General features: G+C 42.3%; 23 non-coding genes across 23 annotated transcripts; all 23 read left to right on the top strand.

The window, feature by feature from the left end:
- The first annotated feature begins 731 nt into the window (after positions 1–731).
- trnaq-uug (transfer RNA glutamine (anticodon UUG)) lies at positions 732–803 on the top strand. Its single transcript has one exon. It is a non-coding gene; the product is annotated as a tRNA-Gln (tRNA).
- A 440-nt stretch (positions 804–1,243) lies between these two features.
- trnae-cuc (transfer RNA glutamic acid (anticodon CUC)) lies at positions 1,244–1,315 on the top strand. Its single transcript has one exon. It is a non-coding gene; the product is annotated as a tRNA-Glu (tRNA).
- A 993-nt stretch (positions 1,316–2,308) lies between these two features.
- On the top strand, positions 2,309–2,380 carry trnaq-cug (transfer RNA glutamine (anticodon CUG)). Its single transcript has one exon. It is a non-coding gene; the product is annotated as a tRNA-Gln (tRNA).
- A 1,021-nt stretch (positions 2,381–3,401) lies between these two features.
- trnaq-uug (transfer RNA glutamine (anticodon UUG)) lies at positions 3,402–3,473 on the top strand. Its single transcript has one exon. It is a non-coding gene; the product is annotated as a tRNA-Gln (tRNA).
- Positions 3,474–3,913: 440 nt separating this feature from the next.
- On the top strand, positions 3,914–3,985 carry trnae-cuc (transfer RNA glutamic acid (anticodon CUC)). Its single transcript has one exon. It is a non-coding gene; the product is annotated as a tRNA-Glu (tRNA).
- A 993-nt stretch (positions 3,986–4,978) lies between these two features.
- Positions 4,979–5,050, top strand: trnaq-cug (transfer RNA glutamine (anticodon CUG)). The gene has a single exon. It is a non-coding gene; the product is annotated as a tRNA-Gln (tRNA).
- Positions 5,051–6,069: 1,019 nt separating this feature from the next.
- On the top strand, positions 6,070–6,141 carry trnaq-uug (transfer RNA glutamine (anticodon UUG)). The gene has a single exon. It is a non-coding gene; the product is annotated as a tRNA-Gln (tRNA).
- A 440-nt stretch (positions 6,142–6,581) lies between these two features.
- trnae-cuc (transfer RNA glutamic acid (anticodon CUC)) lies at positions 6,582–6,653 on the top strand. The gene has a single exon. It is a non-coding gene; the product is annotated as a tRNA-Glu (tRNA).
- A 993-nt stretch (positions 6,654–7,646) lies between these two features.
- Positions 7,647–7,718, top strand: trnaq-cug (transfer RNA glutamine (anticodon CUG)). The gene has a single exon. It is a non-coding gene; the product is annotated as a tRNA-Gln (tRNA).
- A 1,019-nt stretch (positions 7,719–8,737) lies between these two features.
- On the top strand, positions 8,738–8,809 carry trnaq-uug (transfer RNA glutamine (anticodon UUG)). Its single transcript has one exon. It is a non-coding gene; the product is annotated as a tRNA-Gln (tRNA).
- A 440-nt stretch (positions 8,810–9,249) lies between these two features.
- On the top strand, positions 9,250–9,321 carry trnae-cuc (transfer RNA glutamic acid (anticodon CUC)). Its single transcript has one exon. It is a non-coding gene; the product is annotated as a tRNA-Glu (tRNA).
- Positions 9,322–10,314: 993 nt separating this feature from the next.
- trnaq-cug (transfer RNA glutamine (anticodon CUG)) lies at positions 10,315–10,386 on the top strand. The gene has a single exon. It is a non-coding gene; the product is annotated as a tRNA-Gln (tRNA).
- A 1,019-nt stretch (positions 10,387–11,405) lies between these two features.
- On the top strand, positions 11,406–11,477 carry trnaq-uug (transfer RNA glutamine (anticodon UUG)). Its single transcript has one exon. It is a non-coding gene; the product is annotated as a tRNA-Gln (tRNA).
- A 440-nt stretch (positions 11,478–11,917) lies between these two features.
- trnae-cuc (transfer RNA glutamic acid (anticodon CUC)) lies at positions 11,918–11,989 on the top strand. The gene has a single exon. It is a non-coding gene; the product is annotated as a tRNA-Glu (tRNA).
- Positions 11,990–12,982: 993 nt separating this feature from the next.
- trnaq-cug (transfer RNA glutamine (anticodon CUG)) lies at positions 12,983–13,054 on the top strand. The gene has a single exon. It is a non-coding gene; the product is annotated as a tRNA-Gln (tRNA).
- A 1,019-nt stretch (positions 13,055–14,073) lies between these two features.
- On the top strand, positions 14,074–14,145 carry trnaq-uug (transfer RNA glutamine (anticodon UUG)). The gene has a single exon. It is a non-coding gene; the product is annotated as a tRNA-Gln (tRNA).
- A 440-nt stretch (positions 14,146–14,585) lies between these two features.
- Positions 14,586–14,657, top strand: trnae-cuc (transfer RNA glutamic acid (anticodon CUC)). Its single transcript has one exon. It is a non-coding gene; the product is annotated as a tRNA-Glu (tRNA).
- Positions 14,658–15,650: 993 nt separating this feature from the next.
- On the top strand, positions 15,651–15,722 carry trnaq-cug (transfer RNA glutamine (anticodon CUG)). Its single transcript has one exon. It is a non-coding gene; the product is annotated as a tRNA-Gln (tRNA).
- A 1,021-nt stretch (positions 15,723–16,743) lies between these two features.
- trnaq-uug (transfer RNA glutamine (anticodon UUG)) lies at positions 16,744–16,815 on the top strand. The gene has a single exon. It is a non-coding gene; the product is annotated as a tRNA-Gln (tRNA).
- Positions 16,816–17,255: 440 nt separating this feature from the next.
- Positions 17,256–17,327, top strand: trnae-cuc (transfer RNA glutamic acid (anticodon CUC)). Its single transcript has one exon. It is a non-coding gene; the product is annotated as a tRNA-Glu (tRNA).
- Positions 17,328–18,320: 993 nt separating this feature from the next.
- trnaq-cug (transfer RNA glutamine (anticodon CUG)) lies at positions 18,321–18,392 on the top strand. The gene has a single exon. It is a non-coding gene; the product is annotated as a tRNA-Gln (tRNA).
- Positions 18,393–19,411: 1,019 nt separating this feature from the next.
- Positions 19,412–19,483, top strand: trnaq-uug (transfer RNA glutamine (anticodon UUG)). The gene has a single exon. It is a non-coding gene; the product is annotated as a tRNA-Gln (tRNA).
- Positions 19,484–19,923: 440 nt separating this feature from the next.
- Positions 19,924–19,995, top strand: trnae-cuc (transfer RNA glutamic acid (anticodon CUC)). The gene has a single exon. It is a non-coding gene; the product is annotated as a tRNA-Glu (tRNA).
- Positions 19,996–20,759: the final 764 nt, after the last annotated feature.

Here is a 20,759-nt window from a genome sequence, read left to right as displayed (position 1 = left end):
ACGCCGTGGCTAAGATGGTTACAGCGCCTCCCTAGTAAACGGTGTCTTTGGTTATATTTTTTTTTTTCAGCACCTCAACGTTGAGGCTGTGTTCCTGTCACATTTTGTGACTGTTGGGGAGCACCTCCAACACAGACAAATACTTTCCTGTAGTCGCAGGATAAACATTTTTGTCAAAAGAGAACGAGAAAAACTAATAATAATAATATCATAAAAATAAATAAATAAATGAAATAAAAAAAAAACTGCGACGAGGATACGATTGTAACCGGTATATAGTGCACTAATAATCCTACACCAAAGCTCCTGATCCAGTGCCACGTTTTCACTGCAGCCACTAGAGATGAATGGTGACCGAGTCATTTTTTACTTCATTTCTTTCATTTTCTGTTATGCAGAGAGAAATAAACGTCGCCGTCTTTCAGCAGTTGATCTCGAGTGGTATACTTTAAAAAAAAAAAAAAAAAACATCTAGAAACACCAACACAACGCAGATATAGAATAGCCGGAGTGTGAGCGCAGGCAGGGAAACAGAGAAGCGGGTTTCAGCTCTTACTAGTCAAGGAGAGACACACACAGACGGGTTACACCATTCAAATCCACGCGTGCAGATGTCGTTTCAGCTCTTGCTGCATCAGATAGCTTCAGCCATTGTGAAGTATTCGAAAATGTTTGAAAGAAAATCATAATATCCAGAGATTCCCTGCAACGTAAAACCGACATAGGTGATTGGTTCCATGGTGTAATGGTTAGCACTCTGGACTTTGAATCCAGTGATCCGAGTTCAAATCTCGGTGGAACCTTCCGTTTATTTTCATTGTCTTACAAAAACAAATTGAAAATCAGGTTTTTATTTTAAGTGACCAATGTTGTAGACTCCCACTGCTAGCTTTAAAAGCATTAACTGGTGGGACTCGGTTTTACAACCTTCCAACGTACCCATCGGTGCTTGAGTAGATGTCCAATGCGCTATCGATTGCATCACAGAGCCTCTCGAGGGCATTAAGCAAACGTACCTACCAGCAAACTAAGCGCGGCATGGTCCGGAATAATCTGAAAGGGAGAACTACTTCTAGTTCTTGAACAATTAGAAATGGACCACAGCAATTCATTTAATTATGCGGCAGTTTATTATGATTCATTGTCTGTCACTGCTCAGGGCTTGGGGGCTGTTCCGTTTTCGATGCTTCAGCTTTGTTAGCAAAGGAATTCCTGGCCAGCCGTGCAGACCTCCACAGCAGCGTCCCTGGTGGTCTAGTGGTTAGGATTCGGCGCTCTCACCGCCGCGGCCCGGGTTCGATTCCCGGTCAGGGAAGTTACTTTATTGCCCATTAGTATTCCGATTAAAACCATTCTATTACTCTTCATTAATCAGATGTACATATGTCTATTTCTTGGCTGTGGCCCGACTGCATTCAATTAAAAGCACACCCTTGATATTATTACAGGGTCTGTGCACATTGATTCGCAACCCCTTTTGGCATTAACTTCTTTTCAGTCTGCAGAAAAGGATTTTACAATTGCTCCTTACAAGTGAGAGGACAGCTAGGGTTTAACCACCCCCATCTACACAATCACACAGTTAACACAATAAGTACCGACTAAAAAGAGACACAGAATTATTCTATGCAGCCACTCATTCAGTGCTCCAGTGCTGTGACGCGCAGCAAATCGGTAGGTGCGTTCAAGTGCCTGTAACTCAGAAACGGAAATCGGTAGGTGCGTTCAAGTGCCTGTAACTCAAAAACGGAAAGGGCTAGGCACGCAGTCTACATACCAAACGAAAGAGGAGGCTCCGCGATTTCCCCTGATATCTAACATGCCCAGGTGTCATGTTTCTAGAATAAACTATAGCGTCCAGAATACAGTGCTGCCTTCACTTGCTAGGAGACAGCTGTGCGAATTTGTATTTGAAAGTGTATATTCACTTATAAAGATCCAACGTATTTAGTTTTTAAGGGCATGTTTATTAATTTAAATTAGCAATACCGATGTTATTCAAACCGTTTCTAAATATACATGTGTAATACATATATTGTCATGTGTCTTATTATTTCAATGTGAGCAGTTTTTGTGGCGCACGATTGGGTGCTGATAGTGCAGTTCTCCAGACCTGCTGCCAGCTGCCAGTATGAACCAAGAAATGAAACGTCGCATTTTGGATTCGACAGGAAAAATGGATATTGAAGGACTGTGTGCAATCAGAACGGGGAGAACGCCTTGCGGTCCAGGGTTTGTCAGCAGTAGGGGATTTTACACCTGGGAGCTGAGGATGTTACAGCCATTCCTCTCTCGCTTGCTCCGCAGTGGTTCCATGGTGTAATGGTGAGCACTCTGGACTCTGAATCCAGCGATCCGAGTTCAAATCTCGGTGGGACCTGTATTTAACCATAAGTTTTGATCATGTGAACTACCAAATGTCATATGTCTGGACCACAAGTGTACAATCGGTCATATAAAATACAATGCAGATTCCGGTATCTGAGGTCGAAAATGGTTTAATAACAAGTAATGTGTATTTTCAAGTGTTTCTGTTTAATTTCAGAAATGCCCTGCGCTTAATTTTAGTCCTAGATTGTAGTAGAGAATGACAGTAGTAGCGCCAATAATGTCCCTGATACGTTTCATTGCACAGGTCTCTGGCACGCATTTCTTTGTGTGTTGCAGGACGCCGTGGCTAAGATGGTTACAGCGCCTCCCTAGTAAACGGTGTCTTTGGTTATATTTTTTTTTTTTCAGCACCTCAACGTTGAGGCTGTGTTTTTGTCACATTTTGTGACTGTTGGGGAGCACCTCCAACACAGACAAATACTTTCCTGTAGTCGCAGGATAAACATTTTTGTCAAAAGAGAACGAGAAAAACTAATAATAATAATATCATAAAAATAAATAAATAAATGAAATAAAAAAAAAAACTGCGACGAGGATACGATTGTAACCGGTATATAGTGCACTAATAATCCTACACCAAAGCTCCTGATCCAGTGCCACGTTTTCACTGCAGCCACTAGAGATGAATGGTGACCGAGTCATTTTTTACTTCATTTCTTTCATTTTCTGTTATGCAGAGAGAAATAAACGTCGCCGTCTTTCAGCAGTTGATCTCGAGTGGTATACTTTAAAAAAAAAAAAAAAAAACATCTAGAAACACCAACACAACGCAGATATAGAATAGCCGGAGTGTGAGCGCAGGCAGGGAAACAGAGAAGCGGGTTTCAGCTCTTACTAGTCAAGGAGAGACACACACAGACGGGTTACACCATTCAAATCCACGCGTGCAGATGTCGTTTCAGCTCTTGCTGCATCAGATAGCTTCAGCCATTGTGAAGTATTCGAAAATGTTTGAAAGAAAATCATAATATCCAGAGATTCCCTGCAACGTAAAACCGACATAGGTGATTGGTTCCATGGTGTAATGGTTAGCACTCTGGACTTTGAATCCAGTGATCCGAGTTCAAATCTCGGTGGAACCTTCCGTTTATTTTCATTGTCTTACAAAAACAAATTGAAAATCAGGTTTTTATTTTAAGTGACCAATGTTGTAGACTCCCACTGCTAGCTTTAAAAGCATTAACTGGTGGGACTCGGTTTTACAACCTTCCAACGTACCCATCGGTGCTTGAGTAGATGTCCAATGCGCTATCGATTGCATCACAGAGCCTCTCGAGGGCATTAAGCAAACGTACCTACCAGCAAACTAAGCGCGGCATGGTCCGGAATAATCTGAAAGGGAGAACTACTTCTAGTTCTTGAACAATTAGAAATGGACCACAGCAATTCATTTAATTATGCGGCAGTTTATTATGATTCATTGTCTGTCACTGCTCAGGGCTTGGGGGCTGTTCCGTTTTCGATGCTTCAGCTTTGTTAGCAAAGGAATTCCTGGCCAGCCGTGCAGACCTCCACAGCAGCGTCCCTGGTGGTCTAGTGGTTAGGATTCGGCGCTCTCACCGCCGCGGCCCGGGTTCGATTCCCGGTCAGGGAAGTTACTTTATTGCCCATTAGTATTCCGATTAAAACCATTCTATTACTCTTCATTAATCAGATGTACATATGTCTATTTCTTGGCTGTGGCCCGACTGCATTCAATTAAAAGCACACCCTTGATATTATTACAGGGTCTGTGCACATTGATTCGCAACCCCTTTTGGCATTAACTTCTTTTCAGTCTGCAGAAAAGGATTTTACAATTGCTCCTTACAAGTGAGAGGACAGCTAGGGTTTAACCACCCCCCTCTACACAATCACACAGTTAACACAATAAGTACCGACTAAAAAGAGACACAGAATTATTCTATGCAGCCACTCATTCAGTGCTCCAGTGCTGTGACGCGCAGCAAATCGGTAGGTGCGTTCAAGTGCCTGTAACTCAAAAACGGAAATCGGTAGGTGCGTTCAAGTGCCTGTAACTCAAAAACGGAAAGGGCTAGGCACGCAGTCTACATACCAAACGAAAGAGGAGGCTCCGCGATTTCCCCTGATATCTAACATGCCCAGGTGTCATGTTTCTAGAATAAACTATAGCGTCCAGAATACAGTGCTGCCTTCACTTGCTAGGAGACAGCTGTGCGAATTTGTATTTGAAAGTGTATATTCACTTATAAAGATCCAACGTATTTAGTTTTTAAGGGCATGTTTATTAATTTAAATTAGCAATACCGATGTTATTCAAACCGTTTCTAAATATACATGTGTAATACATATATTGTCATGTGTCTTATTATTTCAATGTGAGCAGATTTTGTGGCGCACGATTGGGTGCTGATAGTGCAGTTCTCCAGACCTGCTGCCAGCTGCCAGTATGAACCAAGAAATGAAACGTCGCATTTTGGATTCGACAGGAAAAATGGATATTGAAGGACTGTGTGCAATCAGAACGGGGAGAACGCCTTGCGGTCCAGGATTTGTCAGCAGTAGGGGATTTTACACCTGGGAGCTGAGGATGTTACAGCCATTCCTCTCTCGCTTGCTCCGCAGTGGTTCCATGGTGTAATGGTGAGCACTCTGGATTCTGAATCCAGCGATCCGAGTTCAAATCTCGGTGGGACCTGTATTTAACCATAAGTTTTGATCATGTGAACTACCAAATGTCATATGTCTGGACCACAAGTGTACAATCGGTCATATAAAATACAATGCAGATTCCGGTATCTGAGGTCGAAAATGGTTTAATAACAAGTAATGTGTATTTTCAAGTGTTTCTGTTTAATTTCAGAAATGCCCTGCGCTTAATTTTAGTCCGAGATTGTAGTAGAGAATGACAGTAGTAGCGCCAATAATGTCCCTGATACGTTTCATTGCACAGGTCTCTGGCACGCATTTCTTTGTGTGTTGCAGGACGCCGTGGCTAAGATGGTTACAGCGCCTCCCTAGTAAACGGTGTCTTTGGTTATATTTTTTTTTTTCAGCACCTCAACGTTGAGGCTGTGTTTTTGTCACATTTTGTGACTGTTGGGGAGCACCTCCAACACAGACAAATACTTTCCTGTAGTCGCAGGATAAACATTTTTGTCAAAAGAGAACGAGAAAAACTAATAATAATAATATCATAAAAATAAATAAATAAATGAAATAAAAAAAAAACTGCGACGAGGATACGATTGTAACCGGTATATAGTGCACTAATAATCCTACACCAAAGCTCCTGATCCAGTGCCACGTTTTCACTGCAGCCACTAGAGATGAACGGTGACCGAGTCATGTTTTACTTCATTTCTTTCATTTTCTGTTATGCAGAGAGAAATAAACGTCGCCGTCTTTCAGCAGTTGATCTCGAGTGGTATACTTTAAAAAAAAAAAAAAAAAACATGTAGAAACACCAACACAACGCAGATATAGAATAGCCGGAGTGTGAGCGCAGGCAGGGAAACAGAGAAGCGGGTTTCAGCTCTTACTAGTCAAGGAGAGACACACACAGACGGGTTACACCATTCAAATCCACGCGTGCAGATGTCGTTTCAGCTCTTGCTGCATCAGATAGCTTCAGCCATTGTGAAGTATTTGAAAATGTTTGAAAGAAAATCATAATATCCAGAGATTCCCTGCAACGTAAAACCGACATAGGTGATTGGTTCCATGGTGTAATGGTTAGCACTCTGGACTTTGAATCCAGTGATCCGAGTTCAAATCTCGGTGGAACCTTCCGTTTATTTTCATTGTCTTACAAAAACAAATTGAAAATCAGGTTTTTATTTTAAGTGACCAATGTTGTAGACTCCCACTGCTAGCTTTAAAAGCATTAACTGGTGGGACTCGGTTTTACAACCTTCCAACGTACCCATCGGTGCTTGAGTAGATGTCCAATGCGCTATCGATTGCATCACAGAGCCTCTCGAGGGCATTAAGCAAACGTACCTACCAGCAAACTAAGCGCGGCATGGTCCGGAATAATCTGAAAGGGAGAACTACTTCTAGTTCTTGAACAATTAGAAATGGACCACAGCAATTCATTTAATTATGCGGCAGTTTATTATGATTCATTGTCTGTCACTGCTCAGGGCTTGGGGGCTGTTCCGTTTTCGATGCTTCAGCTTTGTTAGCAAAGGAATTCCTGGCCAGCCGTGCAGACCTCCACAGCAGCGTCCCTGGTGGTCTAGTGGTTAGGATTCGGCGCTCTCACCGCCGCGGCCCGGGTTCGATTCCCGGTCAGGGAAGTTACTTTATTGCCCATTAGTATTCCGATTAAAACCATTCTATTACTCTTCATTAATCAGATGTACATATGTCTATTTCTTGGCTGTGGCCCGACTGCATTCAATTAAAAGCACACCCTTGATATTATTACAGGGTCTGTGCACATTGATTCGCAACCCCTTTTGGCATTAACTTCTTTTCAGTCTGCAGAAAAGGATTTTACAATTGCTCCTTACAAGTGAGAGGACAGCTAGGGTTTAACCACCCCCATCTACACAATCACACAGTTAACACAATAAGTACCGACTAAAAAGAGACACAGAATTATTCTATGCAGCCACTCATTCAGTGCTCCAGTGCTGTGACGCGCAGCAAATCGGTAGGTGCGTTCAAGTGCCTGTAACTCAAAAACGGAAATCGGTAGGTGCGTTCAAGTGCCTGTAACTCAAAAACGGAAAGGGCTAGGCACGCAGTCTACATACCAAACGAAAGAGGAGGCTCCGCGATTTCCCCTGATATCTAACATGCCCAGGTGTCATGTTTCTAGAATAAACTATAGCGTCCAGAATACAGTGCTGCCTTCACTTGCTAGGAGACAGCTGTGCGAATTTGTATTTGAAAGTGTATATTCACTTATAAAGATCCAACGTATTTAGTTTTTAAGGGCATGTTTATTAATTTAAATTAGCAATACCGATGTTATTCAAACCGTTTCTAAATATACATGTGTAATACATATATTGTCATGTGTCTTATTATTTCAATGTGAGCAGTTTTTGTGGCGCACGATTGGGTGCTGATAGTGCAGTTCTCCAGACCTGCTGCCAGCTGCCAGTATGAACCAAGAAATGAAACGTCGCATTTTGGATTCGACAGGAAAAATGGATATTGAAGGACTGTGTGCAATCAGAACGGGGAGAACGCCTTGCGGTCCAGGGTTTGTCAGCAGTAGGGGATTTTACACCTGGGAGCTGAGGATGTTACAGCCATTCCTCTCTCGCTTGCTCCGCAGTGGTTCCATGGTGTAATGGTGAGCACTCTGGACTCTGAATCCAGCGATCCGAGTTCAAATCTCGGTGGGACCTGTATTTAACCATAAGTTTTGATCATGTGAACTACCAAATGTCATATGTCTGGACCACAAGTGTACAATCGGTCATATAAAATACAATGCAGATTCCGGTATCTGAGGTCGAAAATGGTTTAATAACAAGTAATGTGTATTTTCAAGTGTTTCTGTTTAATTTCAGAAATGCCCTGCGCTTAATTTTAGTCCGAGATTGTAGTAGAGAATGACAGTAGTAGCGCCAATAATGTCCCTGATACGTTTCATTGCACAGGTCTCTGGCACGCATTTCTTTGTGTGTTGCAGGACGCCGTGGCTAAGATGGTTACAGCGCCTCCCTAGTAAACGGTGTCTTTGGTTATATTTTTTTTTTTCAGCACCTCAACGTTGAGGCTGTGTTCCTGTCACATTTTGTGACTGTTGGGGAGCACCTCCAACACAGACAAATACTTTCCTGTAGTCGCAGGATAAACATTTTTGTCAAAAGAGAACGAGAAAAACTAATAATAATAATATCATAAAAATAAATAAATAAATGAAATAAAAAAAAAACTGCGACGAGGATACGATTGTAACCGGTATATAGTGCACTAATAATCCTACACCAAAGCTCCTGATCCAGTGCCACGTTTTCACTGCAGCCACTAGAGATGAATGGTGACCGAGTCATTTTTTACTTCATTTCTTTCATTTTCTGTTATGCAGAGAGAAATAAACGTCGCCGTCTTTCAGCAGTTGATCTCGAGTGGTATACTTTAAAAAAAAAAAAAAAAAACATGTAGAAACACCAACACAACGCAGATATAGAATAGCCGGAGTGTGAGCGCAGGCAGGGAAACAGAGAAGCGGGTTTCAGCTCTTACTAGTCAAGGAGAGACACACACAGACGGGTTACACCATTCAAATCCACGCGTGCAGATGTCGTTTCAGCTCTTGCTGCATCAGATAGCTTCAGCCATTGTGAAGTATTTGAAAATGTTTGAAAGAAAATCATAATATCCAGAGATTCCCTGCAACGTAAAACCGACATAGGTGATTGGTTCCATGGTGTAATGGTTAGCACTCTGGACTTTGAATCCAGTGATCCGAGTTCAAATCTCGGTGGAACCTTCCGTTTATTTTCATTGTCTTACAAAAACAAATTGAAAATCAGGTTTTTATTTTAAGTGACCAATGTTGTAGACTCCCACTGCTAGCTTTAAAAGCATTAACTGGTGGGACTCGGTTTTACAACCTTCCAACGTACCCATCGGTGCTTGAGTAGATGTCCAATGCGCTATCGATTGCATCACAGAGCCTCTCGAGGGCATTAAGCAAACGTACCTACCAGCAAACTAAGCGCGGCATGGTCCGGAATAATCTGAAAGGGAGAACTACTTCTAGTTCTTGAACAATTAGAAATGGACCACAGCAATTCATTTAATTATGCGGCAGTTTATTATGATTCATTGTCTGTCACTGCTCAGGGCTTGGGGGCTGTTCCGTTTTCGATGCTTCAGCTTTGTTAGCAAAGGAATTCCTGGCCAGCCGTGCAGACCTCCACAGCAGCGTCCCTGGTGGTCTAGTGGTTAGGATTCGGCGCTCTCACCGCCGCGGCCCGGGTTCGATTCCCGGTCAGGGAAGTTACTTTATTGCCCATTAGTATTCCGATTAAAACCATTCTATTACTCTTCATTAATCAGATGTACATATGTCTATTTCTTGGCTGTGGCCCGACTGCATTCAATTAAAAGCACACCCTTGATATTATTACAGGGTCTGTGCACATTGATTCGCAACCCCTTTTGGCATTAACTTCTTTTCAGTCTGCAGAAAAGGATTTTACAATTGCTCCTTACAAGTGAGAGGACAGCTAGGGTTTAACCACCCCCATCTACACAATCACACAGTTAACACAATAAGTACCGACTAAAAAGAGACACAGAATTATTCTATGCAGCCACTCATTCAGTGCTCCAGTGCTGTGACGCGCAGCAAATCGGTAGGTGCGTTCAAGTGCCTGTAACTCAAAAACGGAAATCGGTAGGTGCGTTCAAGTGCCTGTAACTCAAAAACGGAAAGGGCTAGGCACGCAGTCTACATACCAAACGAAAGAGGAGGCTCCGCGATTTCCCCTGATATCTAACATGCCCAGGTGTCATGTTTCTAGAATAAACTATAGCGTCCAGAATACAGTGCTGCCTTCACTTGCTAGGAGACAGCTGTGCGAATTTGTATTTGAAAGTGTATATTCACTTATAAAGATCCAACGTATTTAGTTTTTAAGGGCATGTTTATTAATTTAAATTAGCAATACCGATGTTATTCAAACCGTTTCTAAATATACATGTGTAATACATATATTGTCATGTGTCTTATTATTTCAATGTGAGCAGTTTTTGTGGCGCACGATTGGGTGCTGATAGTGCAGTTCTCCAGACCTGCTGCCAGCTGCCAGTATGAACCAAGAAATGAAACGTCGCATTTTGGATTCGACAGGAAAAATGGATATTGAAGGACTGTGTGCAATCAGAACGGGGAGAACGCCTTGCGGTCCAGGGTTTGTCAGCAGTAGGGGATTTTACACCTGGGAGCTGAGGATGTTACAGCCATTCCTCTCTCGCTTGCTCCGCAGTGGTTCCATGGTGTAATGGTGAGCACTCTGGACTCTGAATCCAGCGATCCGAGTTCAAATCTCGGTGGGACCTGTATTTAACCATAAGTTTTGATCATGTGAACTACCAAATGTCATATGTCTGGACCACAAGTGTACAATCGGTCATATAAAATACAATGCAGATTCCGGTATCTGAGGTCGAAAATGGTTTAATAACAAGTAATGTGTATTTTCAAGTGTTTCTGTTTAATTTCAGAAATGCCCTGCGCTTAATTTTAGTCCGAGATTGTAGTAGAGAATGACAGTAGTAGCGCCAATAATGTCCCTGATACGTTTCATTGCACAGGTCTCTGGCACGCATTTCTTTGTGTGTTGCAGGACGCCGTGGCTAAGATGGTTACAGCGCCTCCCTAGTAAACGGTGTCTTTGGTTATATTTTTTTTTTTCAGCACCTCAACGTTGAGGCTGTGTTCCTGTCACATTTTGTGACTGTTGGGGAGCACCTCCAACACAGACAAATACTTTCCTGTAGTCGCAGGATAAACATTTTTGTCAAAAGAGAACGAGAAAAACTAATAATAATAATATCATAAAAATAAATAAATAAATGAAATAAAAAAAAAACTGCGACGAGGATACGATTGTAACCGGTATATAGTGCACTAATAATCCTACACCAAAGCTCCTGATCCAGTGCCACGTTTTCACTGCAGCCACTAGAGATGAATGGTGACCGAGTCATTTTTTACTTCATTTCTTTCATTTTCTGTTATGCAGAGAGAAATAAACGTCGCCGTCTTTCAGCAGTTGATCTCGAGTGGTATACTTTAAAAAAAAAAAAAAAAAACATCTAGAAACACCAACACAACGCAGATATAGAATAGCCGGAGTGTGAGCGCAGGCAGGGAAACAGAGAAGCGGGTTTCAGCTCTTACTAGTCAAGGAGAGACACACACAGACGGGTTACACCATTCAAATCCACGCGTGCAGATGTCGTTTCAGCTCTTGCTGCATCAGATAGCTTCAGCCATTGTGAAGTATTCGAAAATGTTTGAAAGAAAATCATAATATCCAGAGATTCCCTGCAACGTAAAACCGACATAGGTGATTGGTTCCATGGTGTAATGGTTAGCACTCTGGACTTTGAATCCAGTGATCCGAGTTCAAATCTCGGTGGAACCTTCCGTTTATTTTCATTGTCTTACAAAAACAAATTGAAAATCAGGTTTTTATTTTAAGTGACCAATGTTGTAGACTCCCACTGCTAGCTTTAAAAGCATTAACTGGTGGGACTCGGTTTTACAACCTTCCAACGTACCCATCGGTGCTTGAGTAGATGTCCAATGCGCTATCGATTGCATCACAGAGCCTCTCGAGGGCATTAAGCAAACGTACCTACCAGCAAACTAAGCGCGGCATGGTCCGGAATAATCTGAAAGGGAGAACTACTTCTAGTTATTGAACAATTAGAAATGGACCACAGCAATTCATTTAATTATGCGGCAGTTTATTATGATTCATTGTCTGTCACTGCTCAGGGCTTGGGGGCTGTTCCGTTTTCGATGCTTCAGCTTTGTTAGCAAAGGAATTCCTGGCCAGCCGTGCAGACCTCCACAGCAGCGTCCCTGGTGGTCTAGTGGTTAGGATTCGGCGCTCTCACCGCCGCGGCCCGGGTTCGATTCCCGGTCAGGGAAGTTACTTTATTGCCCATTAGTATTCCGATTAAAACCATTCTATTACTCTTCATTAATCAGATGTACATATGTCTATTTCTTGGCTGTGGCCCGACTGCATTCAATTAAAAGCACACCCTTGATATTATTACAGGGTCTGTGCACATTGATTCGCAACCCCTTTTGGCATTAACTTCTTTTCAGTCTGCAGAAAAGGATTTTACAATTGCTCCTTACAAGTGAGAGGACAGCTAGGGTTTAACCACCCCCATCTACACAATCACACAGTTAACACAATAAGTACCGACTAAAAAGAGACACAGAATTATTCTATGCAGCCACTCATTCAGTGCTCCAGTGCTGTGACGCGCAGCAAATCGGTAGGTGCGTTCAAGTGCCTGTAACTCAAAAACGGAAATCGGTAGGTGCGTTCAAGTGCCTGTAACTCAAAAACGGAAAGGGCTAGGCACGCAGTCTACATACCAAACGAAAGAGGAGGCTCCGCGATTTCCCCTGATATCTAACATGCCCAGGTGTCATGTTTCTAGAATAAACTATAGCGTCCAGAATACAGTGCTGCCTTCACTTGCTAGGAGACAGCTGTGCGAATTTGTATTTGAAAGTGTATATTCACTTATAAAGATCCAACGTATTTAGTTTTTAAGGGCATGTTTATTAATTTAAATTAGCAATACCGATGTTATTCAAACCGTTTCTAAATATACATGTGTAATACATATATTGTCATGTGTCTTATTATTTCAATGTGAGCAGTTTTTGTGGCGCACGGTTGGGTGCTGATGGTGCAGTTCTCCAGACCTGCTGCCAGCTGCCAGTATGAACCAAGAAATGAAACGTCGCATTTTGGATTCGACAGGAAAAATGGATATTGAAGGACTGTGTGCAATCAGAACGGGGAGAACGCCTTCCGGTCCAGGGTTTGTCAGCAGTAGGGGATTTTACACCTGGGAGCTGAGGATGTTACAGCCATTCCTCTCTCGCTTGCTCCGCAGTGGTTCCATGGTGTAATGGTGAGCACTCTGGACTCTGAATCCAGCGATCCGAGTTCAAATCTCGGTGGGACCTGTATTTAACCATAAGTTTTGATCATGTGAACTACCAAATGTCATATGTCTGGACCACAAGTGTACAATCGGTCATATAAAATACAATGCAGATTCCGGTATCTGAGGTCGAAAATGGTTTAATAACAAGTAATGTGTATTTTCAAGTGTTTCTGTTTAATTTCAGAAATGCCCTGCGCTTAATTTTAGTCCGAGATTGTAGTAGAGAATGACAGTAGTAGCGCCAATAATGTCCCTGATACGTTTCATTGCACAGGTCTCTGGCACGCATTTCTTTGTGTGTTGCAGGACGCCGTGGCTAAGATGGTTACAGCGCCTCCCTAGTAAACGGTGTCTTTGGTTATATTTTTTTTTTTCAGCACCTCAACGTTGAGGCTGTGTTCCTGTCACATTTTGTGACTGTTGGGGAGCACCTCCAACACAGACAAATACTTTCCTGTAGTCGCAGGATAAACATTTTTGTCAAAAGAGAACGAGAAAAACTAATAATAATAATATCATAAAAATAAATAAATAAATGAAATAAAAAAAAAACTGCGACGAGGATACGATTGTAACCGGTATATAGTGCACTAATAATCCTACACCAAAGCTCCTGATCCAGTGCCACGTTTTCACTGCAGCCACTAGAGATGAATGGTGACCGAGTCATTTTTTACTTCATTTCTTTCATTTTCTGTTATGCAGAGAGAAATAAACGTCGCCGTCTTTCAGCAGTTGATCTCGAGTGGTATACTTTAAAAAAAAAAAAAAAAAACATCTAGAAACACCAACACAACGCAGATATAGAATAGCCGGAGTGTGAGCGCAGGCAGGGAAACAGAGAAGCGGGTTTCAGCTCTTACTAGTCAAGGAGAGACACACACAGACGGGTTACACCATTCAAATCCACGCGTGCAGATGTCGTTTCAGCTCTTGCTGCATCAGATAGCTTCAGCCATTGTGAAGTATTCGAAAATGTTTGAAAGAAAATCATAATATCCAGAGATTCCCTGCAACGTAAAACCGACATAGGTGATTGGTTCCATGGTGTAATGGTTAGCACTCTGGACTTTGAATCCAGTGATCCGAGTTCAAATCTCGGTGGAACCTTCCGTTTATTTTCATTGTCTTACAAAAACAAATTGAAAATCAGGTTTTTATTTTAAGTGACCAATGTTGTAGACTCCCACTGCTAGCTTTAAAAGCATTAACTGGTGGGACTCGGTTTTACAACCTTCCAACGTACCCATCGGTGCTTGAGTAGATGTCCAATGCGCTATCGATTGCATCACAGAGCCTCTCGAGGGCATTAAGCAAACGTACCTACCAGCAAACTAAGCGCGGCATGGTCCGGAATAATCTGAAAGGGAGAACTACTTCTAGTTCTTGAACAATTAGAAATGGACCACAGCAATTCATTTAATTATGCGGCAGTTTATTATGATTCATTGTCTGTCACTGCTCAGGGCTTGGGGGCTGTTCCGTTTTCGATGCTTCAGCTTTGTTAGCAAAGGAATTCCTGGCCAGCCGTGCAGACCTCCACAGCAGCGTCCCTGGTGGTCTAGTGGTTAGGATTCGGCGCTCTCACCGCCGCGGCCCGGGTTCGATTCCCGGTCAGGGAAGTTACTTTATTGCCCATTAGTATTCCGATTAAAACCATTCTATTACTCTTCATTAATCAGATGTACATATGTCTATTTCTTGGCTGTGGCCCGACTGCATTCAATTAAAAGCACACCCTTGATATTATTACAGGGTCTGTGCACATTGATTCGCAACCCCTTTTGGCATTAACTTCTTTTCAGTCTGCAGAAAAGGATTTTACAATTGCTCCTTACAAGTGAGAGGACAGCTAGGGTTTAACCACCCCCATCTACACAATCACACAGTTAACACAATAAGTACCGACTAAAAAGAGACACAGAATTATTCTATGCAGCCACTCATTCAGTGCTCCAGTGCTGTGACGCGCAGCAAATCGGTAGGTGCGTTCAAGTGCCTGTAACTCAAAAACGGAAATCGGTAGGTGCGTTCAAGTGCCTGTAACTCAAAAACGGAAAGGGCTAGGCACGCAGTCTACATACCAAACGAAAGAGGAGGCTCCGCGATTTCCCCTGATATCTAACATGCCCAGGTGTCATGTTTCTAGAATAAACTATAGCGTCCAGAATACAGTGCTGCCTTCACTTGCTAGGAGACAGCTGTGCGAATTTGTATTTGAAAGTGTATATTCACTTATAAAGATCCAACGTATTTAGTTTTTAAGGGCATGTTTATTAATTTAAATTAGCAATACCGATGTTATTCAAACCGTTTCTAAATATACATGTGTAATACATATATTGTCATGTGTCTTATTATTTCAATGTGAGCAGTTTTTGTGGCGCACGATTGGGTGCTGATAGTGCAGTTCTCCAGACCTGCTGCCAGCTGCCAGTATGAACCAAGAAATGAAACGTCGCATTTTGGATTCGACAGGAAAAATGGATATTGAAGGACTGTGTGCAATCAGAACGGGGAGAACGCCTTGCGGTCCAGGGTTTGTCAGCAGTAGGGGATTTTACACCTGGGAGCTGAGGATGTTACAGCCATTCCTCTCTCGCTTGCTCCGCAGTGGTTCCATGGTGTAATGGTGAGCACTCTGGACTCTGAATCCAGCGATCCGAGTTCAAATCTCGGTGGGACCTGTATTTAACCATAAGTTTTGATCATGTGAACTACCAAATGTCATATGTCTGGACCACAAGTGTACAATCGGTCATATAAAATACAATGCAGATTCCGGTATCTGAGGTCGAAAATGGTTTAATAACAAGTAATGTGTATTTTCAAGTGTTTCTGTTTAATTTCAGAAATGCCCTGCGCTTAATTTTAGTCCTAGATTGTAGTAGAGAATGACAGTAGTAGCGCCAATAATGTCCCTGATACGTTTCATTGCACAGGTCTCTGGCACGCATTTCTTTGTGTGTTGCAGGACGCCGTGGCTAAGATGGTTACAGCGCCTCCCTAGTAAACGGTGTCTTTGGTTATATATTTTTTTTTTCAGCACCTCAACGTTGAGGCTGTGTTTTTGTCACATTTTGTGACTGTTGGGGAGCACCTCCAACACAGACAAATACTTTCCTGTAGTCGCAGGATAAACATTTTTGTCAAAAGAGAACGAGAAAAACTAATAATAATAATATCATAAAAATAAATAAATAAATGAAATAAAAAAAAAAACTGCGACGAGGATACGATTGTAACCGGTATATAGTGCACTAATAATCCTACACCAAAGCTCCTGATCCAGTGCCACGTTTTCACTGCAGCCACTAGAGATGAATGGTGACCGAGTCATTTTTTACTTCATTTCTTTCATTTTCTGTTATGCAGAGAGAAATAAACGTCGCCGTCTTTCAGCAGTTGATCTCGAGTGGTATACTTTAAAAAAAAAAAAAAAAAACATCTAGAAACACCAACACAACGCAGATATAGAATAGCCGGAGTGTGAGCGCAGGCAGGGAAACAGAGAAGCGGGTTTCAGCTCTTACTAGTCAAGGAGAGACACACACAGACGGGTTACACCATTCAAATCCACGCGTGCAGATGTCGTTTCAGCTCTTGCTGCATCAGATAGCTTCAGCCATTGTGAAGTATTCGAAAATGTTTGAAAGAAAATCATAATATCCAGAGATTCCCTGCAACGTAAAACCGACATAGGTGATTGGTTCCATGGTGTAATGGTTAGCACTCTGGACTTTGAATCCAGTGATCCGAGTTCAAATCTCGGTGGAACCTTCCGTTTATTTTCATTGTCTTACAAAAACAAATTGAAAATCAGGTTTTTATTTTAAGTGACCAATGTTGTAGACTCCCACTGCTAGCTTTAAAAGCATTAACTGGTGGGACTCGGTTTTACAACCTTCCAACGTACCCATCGGTGCTTGAGTAGATGTCCAATGCGCTATCGATTGCATCACAGAGCCTCTCGAGGGCATTAAGCAAACGTACCTACCAGCAAACTAAGCGCGGCATGGTCCGGAATAATCTGAAAGGGAGAACTACTTCTAGTTCTTGAACAATTAGAAATGGACCACAGCAATTCATTTAATTATGCGGCAGTTTATTATGATTCATTGTCTGTCACTGCTCAGGGCTTGGGGGCTGTTCCGTTTTCGATGCTTCAGCTTTGTTAGCAAAGGAATTCCTGGCCAGCCGTGCAGACCTCCACAGCAGCGTCCCTGGTGGTCTAGTGGTTAGGATTCGGCGCTCTCACCGCCGCGGCCCGGGTTCGATTCCCGGTCAGGGAAGTTACTTTATTGCCCATTAGTATTCCGATTAAAACCATTCTATTACTCTTCATTAATCAGATGTACATATGTCTATTTCTTGGCTGTGGCCCGACTGCATTCAATTAAAAGCACACCCTTGATATTATTACAGGGTCTGTGCACATTGATTCGCAACCCCTTTTGGCATTAACTTCTTTTCAGTCTGCAGAAAAGGATTTTACAATTGCTCCTTACAAGTGAGAGGACAGCTAGGGTTTAACCACCCCCCTCTACACAATCACACAGTTAACACAATAAGTACCGACTAAAAAGAGACACAGAATTATTCTATGCAGCCACTCATTCAGTGCTCCAGTGCTGTGACGCGCAGCAAATCGGTAGGTGCGTTCAAGTGCCTGTAACTCAAAAACGGAAATCGGTAGGTGCGTTCAAGTGCCTGTAACTCAAAAACGGAAAGGGCTAGGCACGCAGTCTACATACCAAACGAAAGAGGAGGCTCCGCGATTTCCCCTGATATCTAACATGCCCAGGTGTCATGTTTCTAGAATAAACTATAGCGTCCAGAATACAGTGCTGCCTTCACTTGCTAGGAGACAGCTGTGCGAATTTGTATTTGAAAGTGTATATTCACTTATAAAGATCCAACGTATTTAGTTTTTAAGGGCATGTTTATTAATTTAAATTAGCAATACCGATGTTATTCAAACCGTTTCTAAATATACATGTGTAATACATATATTGTCATGTGTCTTATTATTTCAATGTGAGCAGATTTTGTGGCGCACGATTGGGTGCTGATAGTGCAGTTCTCCAGACCTGCTGCCAGCTGCCAGTATGAACCAAGAAATGAAACGTCGCATTTTGGATTCGACAGGAAAAATGGATATTGAAGGAATGTGTGCAATCAGAACGGGGAGAACGCCTTGCGGTCCAGGATTTGTCAGCAGTAGGGGATTTTACACCTGGGAGCTGAGGATGTTACAGCCATTCCTCTCTCGCTTGCTCCGCAGTGGTTCCATGGTGTAATGGTGAGCACTCTGGATTCTGAATCCAGCGATCCGAGTTCAAATCTCGGTGAGACCTGTATTTAACCATAAGTTTTGATCATGTGAACTACCAAATGTCATATGTCTGGACCACAAGTGTACAATCGGTCATATAAAATACAATGCAGATTCCGGTATCTGAGGTCGAAAATGGTTTAATAACAAGTAATGTGTATTTTCAAGTGTTTCTGTTTAATTTCAGAAATGCCCTGCGCTTAATTTTAGTCCGAGATTGTAGTAGAGAATGACAGTAGTAGCGCCAATAATGTCCCTGATACGTTTCATTGCACAGGTCTCTGGCACGCATTTCTTTGTGTGTTGCAGGACGCCGTGGCTAAGATGGTTACAGCGCCTCCCTAGTAAACGGTGTCTTTGGTTATATTTTTTTTTTTCAGCACCTCAACGTTGAGGCTGTGTTTTTGTCACATTTTGTGACTGTTGGGGAGCACCTCCAACACAGACAAATACTTTCCTGTAGTCGCAGGATAAACATTTTTGTCAAAAGAGAACGAGAAAAACTAATAATAATAATATCATAAAAATAAATAAATAAATGAAATAAAAAAAAAACTGCGACGAGGATACGATTGTAACCGGTATATAGTGCACTAATAATCCTACACCAAAGCTCCTGATCCAGTGCCACGTTTTCACTGCAGCCACTAGAGATGAACGGTGACCGAGTCATGTTTTACTTCATTTCTTTCATTTTCTGTTATGCAGAGAGAAATAAACGTCGCCGTCTTTCAGCAGTTGATCTCGAGTGGTATACTTTAAAAAAAAAAAAAAAAAACATGTAGAAACACCAACACAACGCAGATATAGAATAGCCGGAGTGTGAGCGCAGGCAGGGAAACAGAGAAGCGGGTTTCAGCTCTTACTAGTCAAGGAGAGACACACACAGACGGGTTACACCATTCAAATCCACGCGTGCAGATGTCGTTTCAGCTCTTGCTGCATCAGATAGCTTCAGCCATTGTGAAGTATTTGAAAATGTTTGAAAGAAAATCATAATATCCAGAGATTCCCTGCAACGTAAAACCGACATAGGTGATTGGTTCCATGGTGTAATGGTTAGCACTCTGGACTTTGAATCCAGTGATCCGAGTTCAAATCTCGGTGGAACCTTCCGTTTATTTTCATTGTCTTACAAAAACAAATTGAAAATCAGGTTTTTATTTTAAGTGACCAATGTTGTAGACTCCCACTGCTAGCTTTAAAAGCATTAACTGGTGGGACTCGGTTTTACAACCTTCCAACGTACCCATCGGTGCTTGAGTAGATGTCCAATGCGCTATCGATTGCATCACAGAGCCTCTCGAGGGCATTAAGCAAACGTACCTACCAGCAAACTAAGCGCGGCATGGTCCGGAATAATCTGAAAGGGAGAACTACTTCTAGTTCTTGAACAATTAGAAATGGACCACAGCAATTCATTTAATTATGCGGCAGTTTATTATGATTCATTGTCTGTCACTGCTCAGGGCTTGGGGGCTGTTCCGTTTTCGATGCTTCAGCTTTGTTAGCAAAGGAATTCCTGGCCAGCCGTGCAGACCTCCACAGCAGCGTCCCTGGTGGTCTAGTGGTTAGGATTCGGCGCTCTCACCGCCGCGGCCCGGGTTCGATTCCCGGTCAGGGAAGTTACTTTATTGCCCATTAGTATTCCGATTAAAACCATTCTATTACTCTTCATTAATCAGATGTACATATGTCTATTTCTTGGCTGTGGCCCGACTGCATTCAATTAAAAGCACACCCTTGATATTATTACAGGGTCTGTGCACATTGATTCGCAACCCCTTTTGGCATTAACTTCTTTTCAGTCTGCAGAAAAGGATTTTACAATTGCTCCTTACAAGTGAGAGGACAGCTAGGGTTTAACCACCCCCATCTACACAATCACACAGTTAACACAATAAGTACCGACTAAAAAGAGACACAGAATTATTCTATGCAGCCACTCATTCAGTGCTCCAGTGCTGTGACGCGCAGCAAATCGGTAGGTGCGTTCAAGTGCCTGTAACTCAAAAACGGAAATCGGTAGGTGCGTTCAAGTGCCTGTAACTCAAAAACGGAAAGGGCTAGGCACGCAGTCTACATACCAAACGAAAGAGGAGGCTCCGCGATTTCCCCTGATATCTAACATGCCCAGGTGTCATGTTTCTAGAATAAACTATAGCGTCCAGAATACAGTGCTGCCTTCACTTGCTAGGAGACAGCTGTGCGAATTTGTATTTGAAAGTGTATATTCACTTATAAAGATCCAACGTATTTAGTTTTTAAGGGCATGTTTATTAATTTAAATTAGCAATACCGATGTTATTCAAACCGTTTCTAAATATACATGTGTAATACATATATTGTCATGTGTCTTATTATTTCAATGTGAGCAGTTTTTGTGGCG

This window comes from Acipenser ruthenus, chromosome 11, assembly GCF_902713425.1.
Source record: "Acipenser ruthenus chromosome 11, fAciRut3.2 maternal haplotype, whole genome shotgun sequence".
Classification (NCBI taxonomy): Eukaryota; Metazoa; Chordata; class Actinopteri; order Acipenseriformes; family Acipenseridae; genus Acipenser; species Acipenser ruthenus.
Note: the sequence above shows the minus strand (reverse complement) of the source record. Positions and strands in the feature narration are given on the sequence as shown.